This window comes from Nanorana parkeri, unplaced genomic scaffold, assembly GCF_000935625.1.
Source record: "Nanorana parkeri isolate BGI_ZX_2015 unplaced genomic scaffold, ASM93562v1 scaffold789, whole genome shotgun sequence".
NCBI lineage: Eukaryota > Metazoa > Chordata > Amphibia > Anura > Dicroglossidae > Nanorana > Nanorana parkeri.
Window position 1 is genome coordinate 715,583 of NW_017307057.1, and position 16,633 is coordinate 732,215.

Below are 16,633 nucleotides of genomic sequence, written 5' to 3' on the forward strand. Positions count from 1 at the left end.
GTGGAAAGAGGCCCTTGTCCTTATCTACATGGAAACCAGGTGCTTTGCCAGGGAGTTCCCCCTGGTAAAGCACCCTCCTCATGTTGAGGTCATGTGGCCTGGTATGGTGAAGGAGGGGTGAGTGCACATACTTTCCCCCCCTTTCCTGCTCTGCCAGGTTGCTGCTCAGATCAAGGGTCTGTTAAGGCATTTTAGGGGGCCCCCGCATTTTTATTTTTTTGGCGTTGGGGTCCCCTCTAAAATTCCTACTAGACCTAAAAGGGTCTGGTATAAATTGGGAGGGATCCCACTCTTTTTTGTTTGTTTTTGTTTCTGTAGTCTGTCAAAAGTTGGAAAAAAAGTCGGCGGGTGTGTGGCATGCTCGTAAGATAAATGCAGAACGGGCCAAGCGCACACTGCCCGTTCAGCATTGCGGTCATCGGAAGCCCGCCCCATCGCGAGTACGATCTGCCTGTCCAAGGTGGGCAGATCGTACGTTTTTTTAATTACCTTACAACCATTGCAAGACAGAAGTCTTGCGATGGTTGTAAGGTCTATGGGCACCTTAAGATGTGTGGTATCAGTATCCCAGGAGTCTTTGGGTGAGTGAAATTCTCACAGAGTGAGGGCCCGTAGAAAAGCATGTTCTATTGGAAGAAAAAACTAACACGGTTATTCACAAAAGAGTGTAGAGTTTGGAGAAGGCTGGAGAAGTGAACAATCTAGGACAGCATAGCTGATTTGGAAAAATTCTCCAATTCAACTCACTTCCTAGTTCATATTTGTTGTACTAGATCGTTCACTTCTCCTGCCTTCTCCAAATTCTTTACCCTTTTGTGTGAATAACCCTGTTAATCTGATTGTGTAACGGGGAGAGGTTTAGGGGTAAAATTACAGGCACTAAATAAATGATAGGATTAACTGAGGTTGACGCTTCTCTTTAACCAGTTGCCGTCTGCCCGTAGAAAAAAAACGGAAGGACAGCTGACTCGCATCAGCGTGTTGCCGTCTCCAGACGGCATTTTTTTCCTGCTCGGGCAGGAAAGACCCGCTCATTTTTACAGCCGTTAACGGCTGTTTCACGTACAACCGATCAGCGGCTCTATAGCCGTCGATCGGTTGTATAGCGTGATTTTTTCGACCGACCATTGGGTAATGTCGTTTCTTTAGGTTCCGCGCACGTGCGCAATTTTAAGGCTTGATATGTTTGGTGTCTTTTTACCCGGCGTGGCCGCGTCTTTTATATTTTACCCAAAAATTGGGTAATAATAAATGTTTTAGAATTTAATATAGGGGAAACTTTTTTTAATTTTCTGTAATTTTTCCGTAATATATTAAACAATAAAAACCCCAGTGGTGATTAAATACCACCAAAAGAAAGCTCTATCTGTCCCCAAAAAAGGGAATACAATTCATTTCAGTACATCGTTGCATGACGGAATAAATGTCAGTCAAAGTACCGCAGCGCTGAATACTGAAAAGTGGCCTGGATGGGAAGGGGGTTTAACACTCCAGACTTCAAGTGGTTAAAGCGGACCTTTGCACTCAAAAATCGAATTCTACCAATGCATCCCTCTATGTATGATGATTAATAGTAACACAGACATGTCAGGTGTAAAAAGCTGTGATTCTGAAATACTTACACTTGCAGAGTATTCACTTCCTGCTTTAAAAGGGCAAAATGACTTCAGTTTGCCAAAGCAATGCACACTGGGATTGCTTTGTCATCAGTAGCGACGGGCTCCATGTTCGAGTCGAGCAAGAGTTCAACTCGAACATCGGCAGTTTGTGTGTTCGGCGAACACACGAATTGTCAGGGCGTTCGACAGGCTGTTCGCACAGTGCCTTGTGAGCCCTGGCTGGCTAAAGCCTTGCACCTGAACAGAGGTCAAGTGCCAGATTTTGCCCAATCAGGGCATAGTGCTCTGTAAGAGCCATGATTGGGCAAAGCCATAATGACATTGCCCAATCTTTGCTCACCTGTCAGATGCCGTACAACTGTAAACAGTTGGGCGGAGATAGCTAGCTGTCACCGCTAGCTGCGCCCAATTGTTTATATTTTGCCAGCATCTGTAAGAATGCCATTCTGCGGCTGGAGTTTATCGCGAGTGGATTGGTCGGTGGGCGTCATTTAAAAAAAATGATTTCTATTTATTTTTTCTTGTTTTATTTTTTATTTTGTTGAGTCGTCACCCAGGATTACGTAGGTGGATCCATTTTTTTTTTAAATTAAAGGATTTTTTCAAAAGTCTGGCCTCTTTTCTAAAACTTTTATTTAAACCTTTTGTGAATGGGTAGGTGTACCCCATACTCATTCAAACATTTTTTTTTTTAATTGAAACTTGGAGTCCCTCCTAAAATTCCTACCAGACCTAAATGGTCTGGTATGACTTTTGGGGGGAACCCCACACTTTTTTTTTAATGGGGTCCCTCCTAACTTTCCTACCAGACCTAAAGGGTCTGGTATTGTTTGGGAGGGGAAACCACACACTTTTTTTTTAAATGTAATTTGTTTTCTTTATAAATATAATTTGTGCTTCAGCAGGCTCTACACAACGTGCAGATGCGTCACTTTACAGGCAGTTTAAGGGGACCCCCCAGGCACGATATTTACAGGAATTTTTATTGTTTCACTTTAAGTGATGTTAAAAATCACTGTTCCTTTCAAAATGTTATTATTTTAAAGGTTTTTTTTCATTGATAAATATCCCCCAAGGCAATAGCCAATAGCAGACGAGCTATTGCACCTGCCCACTGCTGCTGTCAATCAGCAGAGGTGGACCTCAAGTTCTCCATCAGGTCCTCTTCTAGTGATTGACAGCAGCAGACAGCAGCAGCAATAGCCAGCTTGCTATTGGATATTGCAAATTGAAATAGCCAATAGCAATCAAGCTATTCATGTTTTTTTTTTCTAATTATTATTATTCTGACTGTTGTAGCTGTCAGAATACTAAAAAAAAAACAGCAGATAGCAAAGAAGCTATTGCTTCCTGTGCTATCTGCTATCATTTCAGGGGGTGCTCTGGGATGGGGGGCAGGGTGCACCTCCCTGAAATGAGAAGGGCACCTCCCTGAAATTGCTTTTTTCAGGTTGGGATACCTGAAACATGGCCACTGTCAGAAGACCGGGGAAGAAAAGAGAAATAAGGATTGCAAAGAATACAAAGCCGGCAATTATCTAGAAGTATGTGTTTGTAGATTGTCATTCCTAAACATTTCTAAAGGCGTGTTTGTTGTTATTTTAAAGATATGGGTAAAGGTCCTCTTTAAGACCTGGTTCAGACAGGGGTTCAAGGCATGGACAGGTTAGCACTGTAGCCAGATGGTTCTGTACACATTGCAGGATGCCTTGCTTTGCAACAATGAAAAAAAAAGATACACTATAGAGACTGTGCCACAACCACGTGCCAAATGCCAAGCTTGGTATATCCATGTGATATCCCCCATGAAATATAACCCCCCCAGCCATTCAGGAGGTGGCAAGCCGCTATTCTATTGCCCTGCCCCCATATGAACAAGGCCTTAGAGAAATGGCTAGAAGCCAGGGTCCACAGTAATTATTTTTCCTTTCTTGGTAATGATTTAGGATGGGGGAACTACGACGTAGGTCGTAAAGGAGAACTATGAGGTGAGTGCTTTTCACTCACCTCATAGTTCTAGCCGACCTGTGACAATGGTCACAGGTCGGCTCAGTAGATCGGGAGGTGAGCGAACACATACCGGCGTTCGATCACCTCTCGATCCTGTCACGGCTCTCTGCTGTGACAGGGGAGGGGCTGGATTCCCCCCTCCCCGCTCTGATCCGCCAGAGTAACCATACACCTTGCGAGTATTGTTCCAAAAATTAGATCAGGTTTCCGTACGATGATCGCGCAGTTGATGGGACGTGAACGATCACAATTACTGTACAACTGGCGAATTTCGTCTGATGGGCAGGCTAGAAAACGTTTTTCGAATGGAACGAAAATGGATGGATTAGTGGCGTTTTTGTACCAAAAAATCGCAACATGAACACTGCACATGCGCAAACGAAAATCTGTTCTGTTGATCGACGAAGATTTATTCGTTAGTATTGCTAACGGACGATAATTAAAATCCACATTGGCAGCTGTAGCCATGTACTACCACGTCCTCCGTATATGTGTTATGTTGAAATCAATAAAACTTTTTATTTTGAAAATCCACATTGGCCTGTGCATGATGGGGCAATCGTGCGGAAATCGAACAGGGTTTGATGACAGCACTACAAAATCAAACGATAATTCTAAGGTGTATGACCACCTTTAGTTACAAGCTTTATTTATAGGTGGTCATTACTAGGAGCAATTTCCAGAAACAGAGTTGGGATGTTACTGGAAACCAGGCACTGCTAACAACCATGTTTCAGATACGAATTACACACAATTAGAGGCTGATACTGACAACCTCCTACTCAGATATGGAGACATGTAAACACAGTCAGCGTCCCCTCTGGCTTTACACCCTCCCGGGCGCGCGCACTGTTTTCCCAGCCGGGAGCGCGCACTCCACAGGAGCTTTGCAGTCTCAGAGTCACGTGAGGGTACAGGCCTCGTACACGCGCATTTGGTCGCGATTAGCAGCGCGCAAGGCAAGAGACCGTAGACATGAGCAGCTCGTCACCCGTGACCGCCCCCAGCTCGGTAAGTGACCTGTATGTGGGGGGCTATATAAAGCAGACTCGGGGACACCCGGTTACGTGACACACTCTTCGTGCAGGGTGTGAGGAATATGGAGGTTGTTGGTTTTTTTTTCTTCTTCATGCAGCCACCATGGTTATGGTGAGCGCAGGCCTTCAGAGACGAGTGCCCGTGTGCGCAACTTCTGGGTGTGTGTGTGTTTATAACGCAGCCTTGTCACGTTGTGCAGTGTGAGCACAACACGCTTTGCACACATAAGCCATTTTGCAGATCGGGCTTGTTCTACGTGGATGTTTTCTAGCTTGAGGTGGGAGGGAAGTGATCGGTGGACATTCTCCCATACACATGACGACGTCTTGTTTATAATGTGGGCTGATGTCGCCTTGGTCGTGTTATGATCTGGCCTGGGGCAGATGTGTGTACACAGGGCTCGATCGCCATGCCTATGGTGCTGAGGCCTGCTGCACTTTCTCTTGCTCATGTCATGGCTTTGCCCGGATCATGCAGTTCTGGTGACCTCGTGCAATTCTCAGGGAGATAAACAACAACCTGTGCATTCATTTCTATTGCAGTGCACTTTGTACCACTGACGGCTACATGGATTCAAACAACTTCTTAAAGTGTTGCCAGATTGTAACCACCTGAGTGCCAGCCTGTAATACCCCTCCCTGTCCAGGGTGCTTTTCAGCACTGCGATTGTTTGACTGACAGTTACTCGGATGGAGATAATAAATAAAAATGTTTAATATATGTATATAATTTTTTGGACAGATCAGCACGAGCAGTTGAAAAGATGTGGCTAATCTGCATTTTTACAGCCCCTCCCCCTTCCTCAATCGCTTGCCTACAAATTACAATGGCGGCTGCTCTAATTAAATTAAAATAAAATACAAAAATGCAGTGTTGCAAACATAAAGATTACTTCAGAATGAAACTGCATGCACAATATTTTGCAATCACACTGCACTGGAATGCATGGCATTGTTGTACTGTGCGTTCCTGTGCAGGCGATTACACTGTGAGTGGAAGGCGCGTTTGGGGTGCCATTGAAATAAATGGCACTGCAACGCACCTCTCGCAGCAGAATGTCAGGCCGAAACCGAAATGGACTGTGTGTGTGTGTGTGTATATATATATGTATGTGTGTGTGTGTATATATATATATAATATATATTATTTTTTTGCTATAAAGAAAAAAAAAAGTTTCCCTTTTAAAAAATATAAAAAAACGTGAAGACAGTATGATCACCTCTGAAATGACCCCTTTTTGGAAAGTAAGCACCCCAAATTTTTTTGGAAGTGAAGAAACCTATCAGTATTTGGGGGGTTAAAACATAGAAGTTGGTAAAGGTGCACTAGTTACAGTGCAGGTCTTACTCAGAATTACAGTAGAAAAATATTGAATCAATTGGACTTTAAAGTGTCAATGGAAAAGAAGACAAACAAAAAATTACCTTTCTTGGGGGATCTTCATTGTAAAGTGTATTTCTGGCTTGGCTCACATTAGAGGCACAGGATCTGCTGGAATTTTTTTCTATTAACCCTTGCAGTGGGGCTACCCCCACTACTTTTGTTCCCCATGGTCCCTGCGTGTGTTGTAAAGTAGACACCGCCCCAAGCTCACTCCTGCGATGGACCTGCAATTGGATAATCTCAATACAAATTAGTAAATGAAATGCGAGATTGTAGTCCATCACAGGAGTGAGTGTGAAGCGGTGACTACTTTGTAACACACACTGGGACCACGGGGAACAAAACCGCTCCAGAAGGAAGGACAGTGTCAGCACCAATTCAGAGATGGTTTGAGGATCTACAGCTGAGTGATACTCAAATAGTTAAGGTACATTAATTCATTTTTAAAATGTAACTCCTGAGCTTAGTGTCACTTAAAAGCTGAAGTTTAGTTTTTTTTTTTTTGTTATGCCGCCCCCGGGATATGACATGCCTCCATTGGGGTGTGTCGCTTATCCTGGCAGCTGCTGCTTATGGTAGAAATCCTCCCACGTGTGCTGACAAATACCCATTACTGTATTAATCTGCCAGCGCTGTGGGGGTTAACAGTAGCTGCTCCCAGTATGAAAAAGTCTGCAAAGGTTGCGCTGATTGTCTGCCCCTTCCTCCATTCATAAGTCGTGCTGTTTTTTCCCACAATGCAAAGCGTCCTGTGATTAGAAGAAGGGTGGATGAATGAAACGCTCTGCCTCCTCCAATCACCGGTCACTTTGCATTGTGGGAACTAATAGTGCAAGTTCATTGAATGGAGGAGAGAAGGGGTGGGTGAGTGACACAATTTTTGCAGACTGTCCCACTGCCAGCAACTGCTATTAACCCTCACATTACTGGAAGGTCGGTGCTGTAGGGGGTATCCAGCAGCACTCGTGGGAGGATTTCTACCATAAGCAGCAGCCACAAGGTCATGGGGCACACCTCAGTGGAGGTAAGTTGCGTCTCTGGAGCGGCCTAACTAAAAAAACACAAAAAACTAAGCTCAAATATCTTTTGAGCCACAGACTGGACACAAGTATGCTGTAAACCAATGTCAGAAATGTGTCAGATTTCCCAATTTCTATACCCGTGTCACTTAATGACCTACCCCTGTGACAGGTGCACTTTAAAGATCAGCTACAGCTAAGAAATATACAGTAAACATCTAGTGCTATTCAGTGAACTTTGGTTGTGTACTATAGCTGGGAACCTCACTATTGGCTATAGCTTCATGTGGCATATTTCTGTGCTGTGCAGCTTGCTTCTCATGCTCCAGTGTCTATGGATGAGGCTACAGACAGCGCTTTCCCTTATTTATGTTTTACTTCTTTGAGAAATGGCAGCTGTAAGATTTCCACCTCATCAGACATGTGAGGACTATGTAAATAAGCTTCCTGAGCAGAGCAAAAAGTGATGACTGTCAGCTGCATAGCTACTCGGGGACTAGTACAGTGTCTGTGAATAAGTGCTGTCAGTTACAGTCACTCTGTCTCTAAAAACCTGACTCTGTCCTCTCCTCACCATTTTTTAGAAGTCTTCAGGCTGGTCACATGACACGCAGGGTCCTGTTCTGGATGCAGAGAGCACTGCTGATATGACGACATCAGCGGACTGTTCTCTGCCTCATTGTACTGTAAGTGCAGAGTGCAATGGTGATGCCTTTCCAGAGGCACAATGGGGTGGGCAAGCTTCAAAACTACCAGGAAGCGTTGGCTCTTTGTGCAATCACTGCAGATATATGTTGCCATTTTTTTTTTTACCTGCAAGCAGCTTTTATTTTTATTTCTTAAATTAAAACCTGAAAACGATTTGTAATGATTTATCTTTAGTGTACTATACATACAGAGGTGGATCAATGTGAGTTTCAGGGCTTGTTCACACCAAATGCAGACCAGATCTGTATGAGTTTCTGCACACGCAGTGCAGCGGGTTGTGCAGCGTCTTTGATGCGTTCTGGGCCGTTTTTTTTTTTTTTTTTAGAATGGGCTTTCATTGCGTTGCGGGGCGTTTGCATGTGTTTTTGATGCGTTTGCAAGCGTTCTAGAATAATCCAGTTTTTCTTACATGCTCTGGAACTGAACGCTGCGGTGTGAACTAGAGCCCAAAATACTATTGGAATACATTGGGCGCAGTTTTGAGACGGTCTGTAACTGCTCTGCTCCTGGAACGCGCTTGGTGTGAACAAGGCCTTAGTGTGCACCCTTACATTTCATTGCAGTAATGCTTCATTCCTCCTGAAAAGGAATGGTATGGAAAGCAATTGACTCACGTATACCTGCATGCCTCTGGCATGTCATAGATTAAAGAAAGGAAAGTGTGAAGGGAGATATCTTTGTAGAATAATCAATCATTTATTTTGAAATGGCCTGGGCAGATTTATTTTAGAATGGGCTTTCATTGCGTTGCAGGGCGTTTGCATGTGTTTTTGATGCGTTTGCAAGCGTTCTAGAATAATCCAGTTTTTCTTACATGCTCTGGAACTGAACGCTGCGGTGTGAACTAGAGCCCAAAATACTATTGGAATACATTGGGCGCAGTTTTGAGACGGTCTGTAACTGCTCTGCTCCTGGAACGCGCTTGGTGTGAACAAGGCCTTAGTGTGCACCCTTACATTTCATTGCAGTAATGCTTCATTCCTCCTGAAAAGGAATGGTATGGAAAGCAATTGACTCACGTATACCTGCATGCCTCTGGCATGTCATAGATTAAAGAAAGGAAAGTGTGAAGGGAGATATCTTTGTAGAATAATCAATCATTTATTTTGAAATGGCCTGGGCAGATTTGTTGGCACTTCTAAAAAACATTTTAGTATCACACGTGTTTAAATTGTGTAATCAGTCAACCTATTTGAGGGCCCGCTCACACCATAGTGTTGTGCCAAGGGCCCATTCACACCACATCATCTCCAGACCAGATTGTTTCTGGACCCAAAATGCATCTTAATGTATCCCTATGCTATTTCTGCTCTCTGTTCACACCAGCTCAGTCCGTTCCAGACCAGAAAAATACTGCATGTCTTATTTTGTCTGGTCTGGAGTGCACTGGAACTGCGGCAGGTTCACGCCATATTCGGGACCAGATCTAGGTCCGTAAAATGGTGTGAACCTGCCCTAAAGGCAGAGCACCCATGCCTTCAGCACATGCTGTTATAGAATGCAGTGCAGAACGCTGGCTCTCAAAATACCTGAACAATGCCTGCATCCAATCAGATTGTTCTGGTGTTTTGAGAGCCAGCGGGCCTGAAACTTGGCCCAGTGAGAGATTCCTCCATCCACACAGTTTAGCATAGATGAAGGAATCTGTTGCACTTTTTCCACCTGACCATAGAAAACCGGCAGGTAATCTATAGGTGTATGGTTAGCTTTAGACAGCTGTAATAGGCTTCTCAAGAAGAGTGGACCAAGCTACCTGTTGGCACATGCAGAAGTATCTGAGCGCTGCAGTGATTGCCTCTTAAGGTTGTGCAACAAAATATCAGGTTAAGGGTCCTATCATTTTTGTCCTTGCCATTTTTTTGTTTTATCCTTTAAAATATTCTGTTGAATCCAAAGCAAAGTCTGATTTGTATTAAATATGAAATAAACAATAATGGATGCTAATTATTTTTGTCAGTTTCAGTTTATTGTGGGTTCTTTTTTTGTGGAAGGGTTCCAACTAATTATCTTTGGCTGTACATCCATAAAGCCCAACTTTGGACACCATAATCCTATTGCAGTTCAGTAAATTGCAGAATTACTTTGCTGTGTATACCCACCTTCCATATATTCAGTACTGGCTTCTTCTCCCTGAAAACCATCAGTGTGAATGTGGGTGGAATTCTAGCGTCTAATAAACTTCCATGTCTGCTCTGCCTGTAGCTTTGCAGGTCTCATAGGTGTTGCAGTCACATATATGTCCCCCTCTCCTCCTGGCCAATGACAAATTAAATGGCCCCAGGCTCTGTTTTATGATTTGGTCAGGAGGAGAAGAGGAGAGAGATAAAACCACAGCACTGAGGTTTATGAGGCCCGCACGGAAGTTCAGTGGGTGTATGTATACTGATGATTTGTGGCAGTTGTGACTATGGCAGGTGGCTTCACAGCAAAGTCGCTATGCAATTTACTGAGCTTCAATAAGATTTTTGTGCCCGGAGTTGGGCTTTAATTTTTATTTTTTTTAAATTTGATAGTGCCATCCCTCTCCTAGGCTGACCGATGACTGAAGGGGAAGTGTCTGCTCTGCACGATCAGACTTGGACTACACTTTACACAACAGGGAGTCATTTCCCATATGTGTAAAGACTTGTTACACATGCAGGCAATATGTAGTCTGCCTTCATTGGCCTTCTGAAAATACTAGCTGAATGGCTGTCTGTGGCTTGAATACTTTGTAAATCATAGACCCTGAGCAAACATGATCTTACTGTTGCAGTCATTGGATTATTGCTGTCAGGCAACTAGAATTTTCGGAAGGCAAGGTCATCAGTGGCAGCTTACATATTTCTTTCAGGATACAGACTGAGAATCTTCACTGAATAAAGATTCACTTCTAATATTCACGTGAAAAGCACATTCCCATTTATTTGTTTCATCTCTACATGATTGGGTATTCAAAGTGAACACAACTACAATTTATTGAGGGAAGATTCCCAACTGCTTTAGTAGAGGTATATACATATATTTGTAGTAGGCATTTCATCCTCCTTCCTTCTAGAGCTGCAACAGTTATTCGATTAAGTCGATTAAAATCGACGATTGAAAAAGTTGTCAACGTTTTCCATCGTCGATTCATCGGCTAAAATTCAAATTTCCCGCTCGCCGCTGCACGCCACTTACGCCCGCCGCTTACGCCACGCCCACGTCGTTTAAGCCGCTCGCGCCTACGCCGGTATACCCGCTCACACGACGCCGCTTACGCCACGCACACGCTGAGGACATGTGTCTGGCCCTCTCCTCCCGGTGAGCTGCCCGATTCGCCGCTGCCCGCCGACATGATCAACGCCGCTGCCCGCCGACAACACCAAGGTAAGTGGAGATCGGCCGGGAGCTTTTTAATGCTGCCTGTAAAGATTGCTCCCGTGATGGACTACAATCTCAATAGAAACTAGTAGTCCATCACTGGAGCCTTTTTTTTTTTAATCCGATTAATCGAACTTAATAATCGGCTAACTAATCGATTATGAAAATAATCGTTAGCTGCAGCCCTACTTCCTTCCTTTTCTTCTTTACTGAGGCAATTGGGTAACTAGCATTTTCAGAACGAGCAGACTGCAATGGCAAAATTTGTCTAGTTTCCTGTTGGGAGATTTCAATTCATCTTTTCCTGCTGATGGGTGCCAGGCAGAGAATTAGTGACACTAAACTTGGGGGTTAAATCCTAAAAATGCATTCAAGTACCTTAACTAATAACAAAAATGTATCTTATTTGTGTATCACTTGGCTGTAGAACCTCATATCATCTCTGAATTGGCGCTGACACTGTCCTTCCTTCTGGAGGGTGGCTACTTTTGTTTCCATGGTCCCTGTGTGTGTTGTAAAGTAGCCACCTCTTCAAGCTCGCTTCTGTGATGGACTACAATCTTAATACAAATTAGTAAATTAAATCTGAGGTTGTAGTTTGTCACAGGAGTGAGCTTGTAGTGGTGGTTACTTTACAACACACACAGGGACCATGGAAACAAAAGTAGCCACCCTCCAGAAGGAAGGACAGTGTCGGCACCAATTCAGAGATGATTTGAGGATCTACAGCTGAGTGATTCACAAATAAGATACATTTCTGTTAATAATTAAGGTACTTGAATGTATTTTTAAGATGTAACTGCTGAGTTTAGTCTCACTTTAAAGTGACATTAAAGGAGAACTATGGGGTCAGTGTTTTTCCCCATAGTTCTCCTTAGGGTAACGGGAGGACACAAACTAGCGTCCTCCCGTTACCCTAAGCTCAGTATACCGCGAGCTACAGCTCGCGGTATACTGAGACGCCGCAGCGGATCACGACTTAGCTGATGGGATCCGCCCAGCTGTGTGAGTGACAGCTGGCTCTGCCTATCTAGAGGCAGAGCCAGCTGTACCCACCCCCTCCCCCGTCCGTTCCGCCAGTCAGCGGGGAGAGGGGAATCCAGCCCCTCCCCATGTCACGGCAGAGAGCCGTGACAGGATCGAGAGGCGAGCGAACCCGGTATGTGTTCGCTCACCTCCCGATCTACTGAGCCGACCTGTGACAGTCTCATTGTCACAGGTCGGCTAGAACTATGAGGTGAGTGAAAAGCACTCATCTCATAGTTCTCCTTTTAAAGGATATTTTCCCCCTCCCCTCAATGTTAGTGTAAGGACTTATCTTAAATGATGCCTTTTGATTCGATCATCTTTTTTAGTGTAGTTTTCAGCTGTCCTTCCAGCGCTGTTGCAGGTCTCCGATCCAGTGCTGACTCCTCTGTCTTCCTCTTCTCTGATCACCCACGTAGTCTGTGCGGGTGCACACTGCTCCATATACTTACCTTGTGTCTCTCCTCGTCTCCTGGCCGAACATCTTAAGTGCGCATGCGCCCGCCCCAACATGCTTTGTGGCTGCCCGAGACTCTTCAGATGTTCGGACGGGAGTGCGCGGTGGAGACAGGTAAGTTTTAACCTGTTTAAAAAAAAAAAAAAAGTTTTTGCATATATCTACTGCTTGCTGGCAGTAGATATATGCAAAAAAACATGAGGGTTTAATAACCCTTTAAGTCATTGAAAATCCATGCAGTAGGAAATAGACTGTAATAAAAACTTGACAGAGGTTCTAAAGCTTCCTCACACTATCCAAAGCTAAAGTAAAACAAGTTTTGGCTGGAGTTGTAGGCATGAAATAATTAATGCACACGAATAACTCCCTTATTATTTCAAAACTGGTTTGATGATCTCATTCAGTTAAGAATGACGGTAGCCTTAAGGTATGTTTATGCCCAACTTGTGTGTTTCATTTGCATTAACACATCTTCTGCTGAGGTGCATTTTAGACACATAGAGAAGGTTTCCATGGATTTAATCTGAAGTGGAAAATGCAGGTGAATTAACAACACGTACAGCAGGCATTCAACAGACGGAAGGAGGTCATATTGTAATTTTGTGTTTTGTGATCATCACTATGAAAATGGGCACTACAGGTTTTTCTACGTATTGTAAAGGGAAATATTTTTGTATAATTGTATGTCTGTATTTTGAAGAGCTTTGTGCAAGAAATGTTTGATAAATATCTGTGATGCTATAAAATATGTATTTACAAATAGCTGTAGTCTCATGGATAATATGCCTGAGTAGCTCACCAAGGGAGCCTGTAATAAAATGGCAGCTTTTCAAACCCTGTGGCATATCTGTAATAACTAAATTTCTGAGCTTAAGATGTCTGCATTTTATGGCCTCGATAAGGGCCGTTTTGAGTGTTAACACGAGAGCTGTCCCCAAGGATGTAATGCAGATCCCTAGACACTAAGCCATGCCTATAAGCTGTTGTAATGTCAGAGAATGATTACACCTTGCTGAGAGTAGAGGATGAAGGCGGTCAGTTAGAGCGGTTAGGGTCTGGAACTCGCTGCCACAGGAAGTGATTTCAGCTAAGAGTGTGGAATCATTCAAGAAACTCCTGGATGAGTTCCTTGGAGACTGTAACATACAGGGGTACAAGTACTCTTAAGAGCAAAATCCCACATGGACTCATACACACGCACACACCAGCTTAAACATAAATGCATACACGCAATAGGTTGGACTTGATGGACTTATGTCTTTATTCAACCTCAAATACTATGTCTTTCTCGAAACCCTTATCTCTTGTAATCTACAGGTGAAACTCGAAAAATCTGAATATCGTGCAAAAGTTCATTTGTTTCACTAATGCAACTTAGCCGTCTACCAGGAGATTTTGGAGCACTTCATGCTTTCTTCCACAGACGAGCTCTATGGGGATGCTGACTTCATTTTCCAGCAGGACTTGGCACCTGCCCACACTGCCAAAAAAGGTCTGAGATTGTGGATCTGGGTTTTCATGAGCTGTAAGCCATAATCATCACAATTATGACAAATCATGGCTTGAACTATCTTGCTTTGCATGTAATGAGTCTATCTCATATATTAGTTTCACCTTTTAAGTTGCATTAGTGAAATAAATGAACTTTGCACGATATTCTAATTTTTTGAGTTTCACCTGTATATAGATACGGTATAGGGCCTCAGACAAATTTAGGGGTGCACAACATTTAGGGTGGAGTGGGGCAAGCTTTAAAGTCCAATGTGCCTTTTGTTTGGTCCTTGGGACCTTAAAGCAGAATTCCAGCCAAAAGAACAGGATTCAAATATAAGATAAAATGCCAAAACCACCTTTTGATCTACCTTGACTTTTATTTCAGGGGTTTTCCCTGCTGTGCTTTTTTTTAATTTGCTGCTAGATGTCCTCGGTCTGATGGTCAGCATAATTCCTCTGAGCTCAGGTCATCCTCAGCCTGTGACTGGAGAGGGAGCACAGTGATGGACTCATCTCTCTGTCACTCTGCTTTCTCTTCCTGTCAGCATGTTTCTTGTCAGCACATGAACTGATTGGCTTCTTGTGCTTCTTCTTCCTCTCACACTTCAACCCTGCTGTACAGGGACTGCAACAGGCTGATTTCAGACACTTATACTGCTTTTATTAAAAGTACGTTTAATTAAATGTTAATGATTACAGCGTTGCCTTAAAAGTAGAAAGCCAGAACTTTTTAAAATTCATTTTGAATAGAATAAGGAAGGGTTTACCCCCCCCCCCACAGGAAGTGAGAGTAAATCCCTCCAAAGTGAGATAAATCCCTTGGGGTTAGTGGTGTCACTGGAACTAGTTTCTCCATTGAAAGATTTCTCAGCAATTTCTGTTCTGACAACAATCCAAAATGTGGGATTTTCTTTCACTGTCGGTGATCACGGTCACCAGGACAAATAGGTAAGGTGAATCTCCCTAATGGGGGGACAGCAATAAAAACCTGACAGGTGTTCTAATCTCTCTCTGCACTATCCGAAACTATATAAAAAAAGATTTGTCTTCAATTGTGGTGTTTTTTTTTTTCTATCTGCCTTAAGGTGGCCATACACTGTACAACCATCGCAAGACCTTAGTCTTGCGATGGTTGTAAAGTGATTAAAAAAACGTACGATCTGCCCATCTTGGACAGGCAGATCGCACTCTCGATCATCGCAAGCCCGCCCCCCTGAGGGGCGGGCTTACGATGACTGCAATGAGGGGCGGGCTTAAGATGACTGCAAACGGGCTGTGTGCGCGTGCGCACACCGGCCCGTTCGGCAGTCGTCGAACCAGCAGGTCACTAACTCGCCGAGAATCGTACGATTCCCGGCGGGTTTTCTAGCCTGCTGGTTCGACGGAAGACGTGCGACCGTACAGTAGAAACGGTCGCACACCTTCCATACACTGCACGATTCTCGTAGGATCGCGGGATTTCCCGCGATTCTCGTACGAGAATCGTGCAGTGTATGGGCACCTTTTAGAGTTCAGCCTTAACAGGAAGATTTGAATCACCTAGTGAAGTAGCTGTAACAGGCCTTACTTGTTAAACTGAAAACAAAGCAAACTAAAACTAGTACAATGCAACAGTCACTATATGGCACCTGTTCTTACCTTGACAGCACTACCTCAATCAAATGCTGGAGATCTAGCGAAAAACCTGAAACTCCAGGTATATGGGGTACAATTCCTCTGTTTGCCTACCGCAGTACTCCTTGCTGCCTTGGCATCTAATTGTCAGGCCCAAATCTTGTCACATTGAGTGGACATACATATTTATAAATAATAACCGGTATAACCCTGTGCAAGCAACAACTTTTCATTAAGATGTTACTTGCATAGGATTTTTGACTTTTGTCAAAAGGGCCTTGTTAAAATATTGTCGGCCCAACAGTGCTTGCGGCAAATCAGCTGCAAGCACTGTTCAGGTATTATGACAGTGTCAGGCGCTGCTGTCATTATACAATGTACACTGCGGCAGCTTCTTTCATACACATATCCCTCCGTGTATATGCAGTTTAAGTTGGATTCGTGCTGTCAGAAAAATAATGTGGCTGAGTCATTCACAGTCAGTCACAGGTTTGAGATCACAGATATTCTAAATGACATTGTTTACGCTTGAAAGAGTGTTTGATGCCCACACAGTAATCATCAAAAGCATCCAGCTAGTTTGTTGGATCAGTGTTATATGCAAAGATTTGGGCACCTCTAGTTGGATTGCATGTTATTATCTCAGTGAAAAGAATGTTTGGTGCCTGGCTGTATCTGGCTTTAAAGTGACACTAAACTCAGGAGTTAAATCTTAAAAATGCATTTCTGTGCCCTAACTACAAACATAAATGTATCTTATCTGTGCATCACTCGGCTGTAGATCCTCAAATCATCTCTCAATTGGTGCTGAAACTTTCCTTCCTTCCTTCTGGAGGATTACTACTTTTGTTTCCTGGTCCCTGAGTGTGTTGTAAAGTAGCCACCACTCCAAGCTTGATCCCCTGAGGAACTACAACCTCAGA

At 43.7% G+C, this 16,633-nt stretch overlaps 1 protein-coding gene across 2 annotated transcripts in view; it reads left to right on the forward strand.

The window, feature by feature from the left end:
* The first annotated feature begins 4,544 nt into the window (after positions 1-4,544).
* The window catches only part of PHF3 (PHD finger protein 3), a 52,659-nt gene continuing 40,570 nt past the window's right edge, over positions 4,545-16,633 (forward strand). For both annotated transcript variants that reach the window (XM_018564857.1, XM_018564858.1), the window contains exon 1: positions 4,545-4,640. The gene's annotated coding sequence lies outside the window, so the exon portion shown is untranslated. The remainder of the gene's footprint in view (positions 4,641-16,633) is intronic.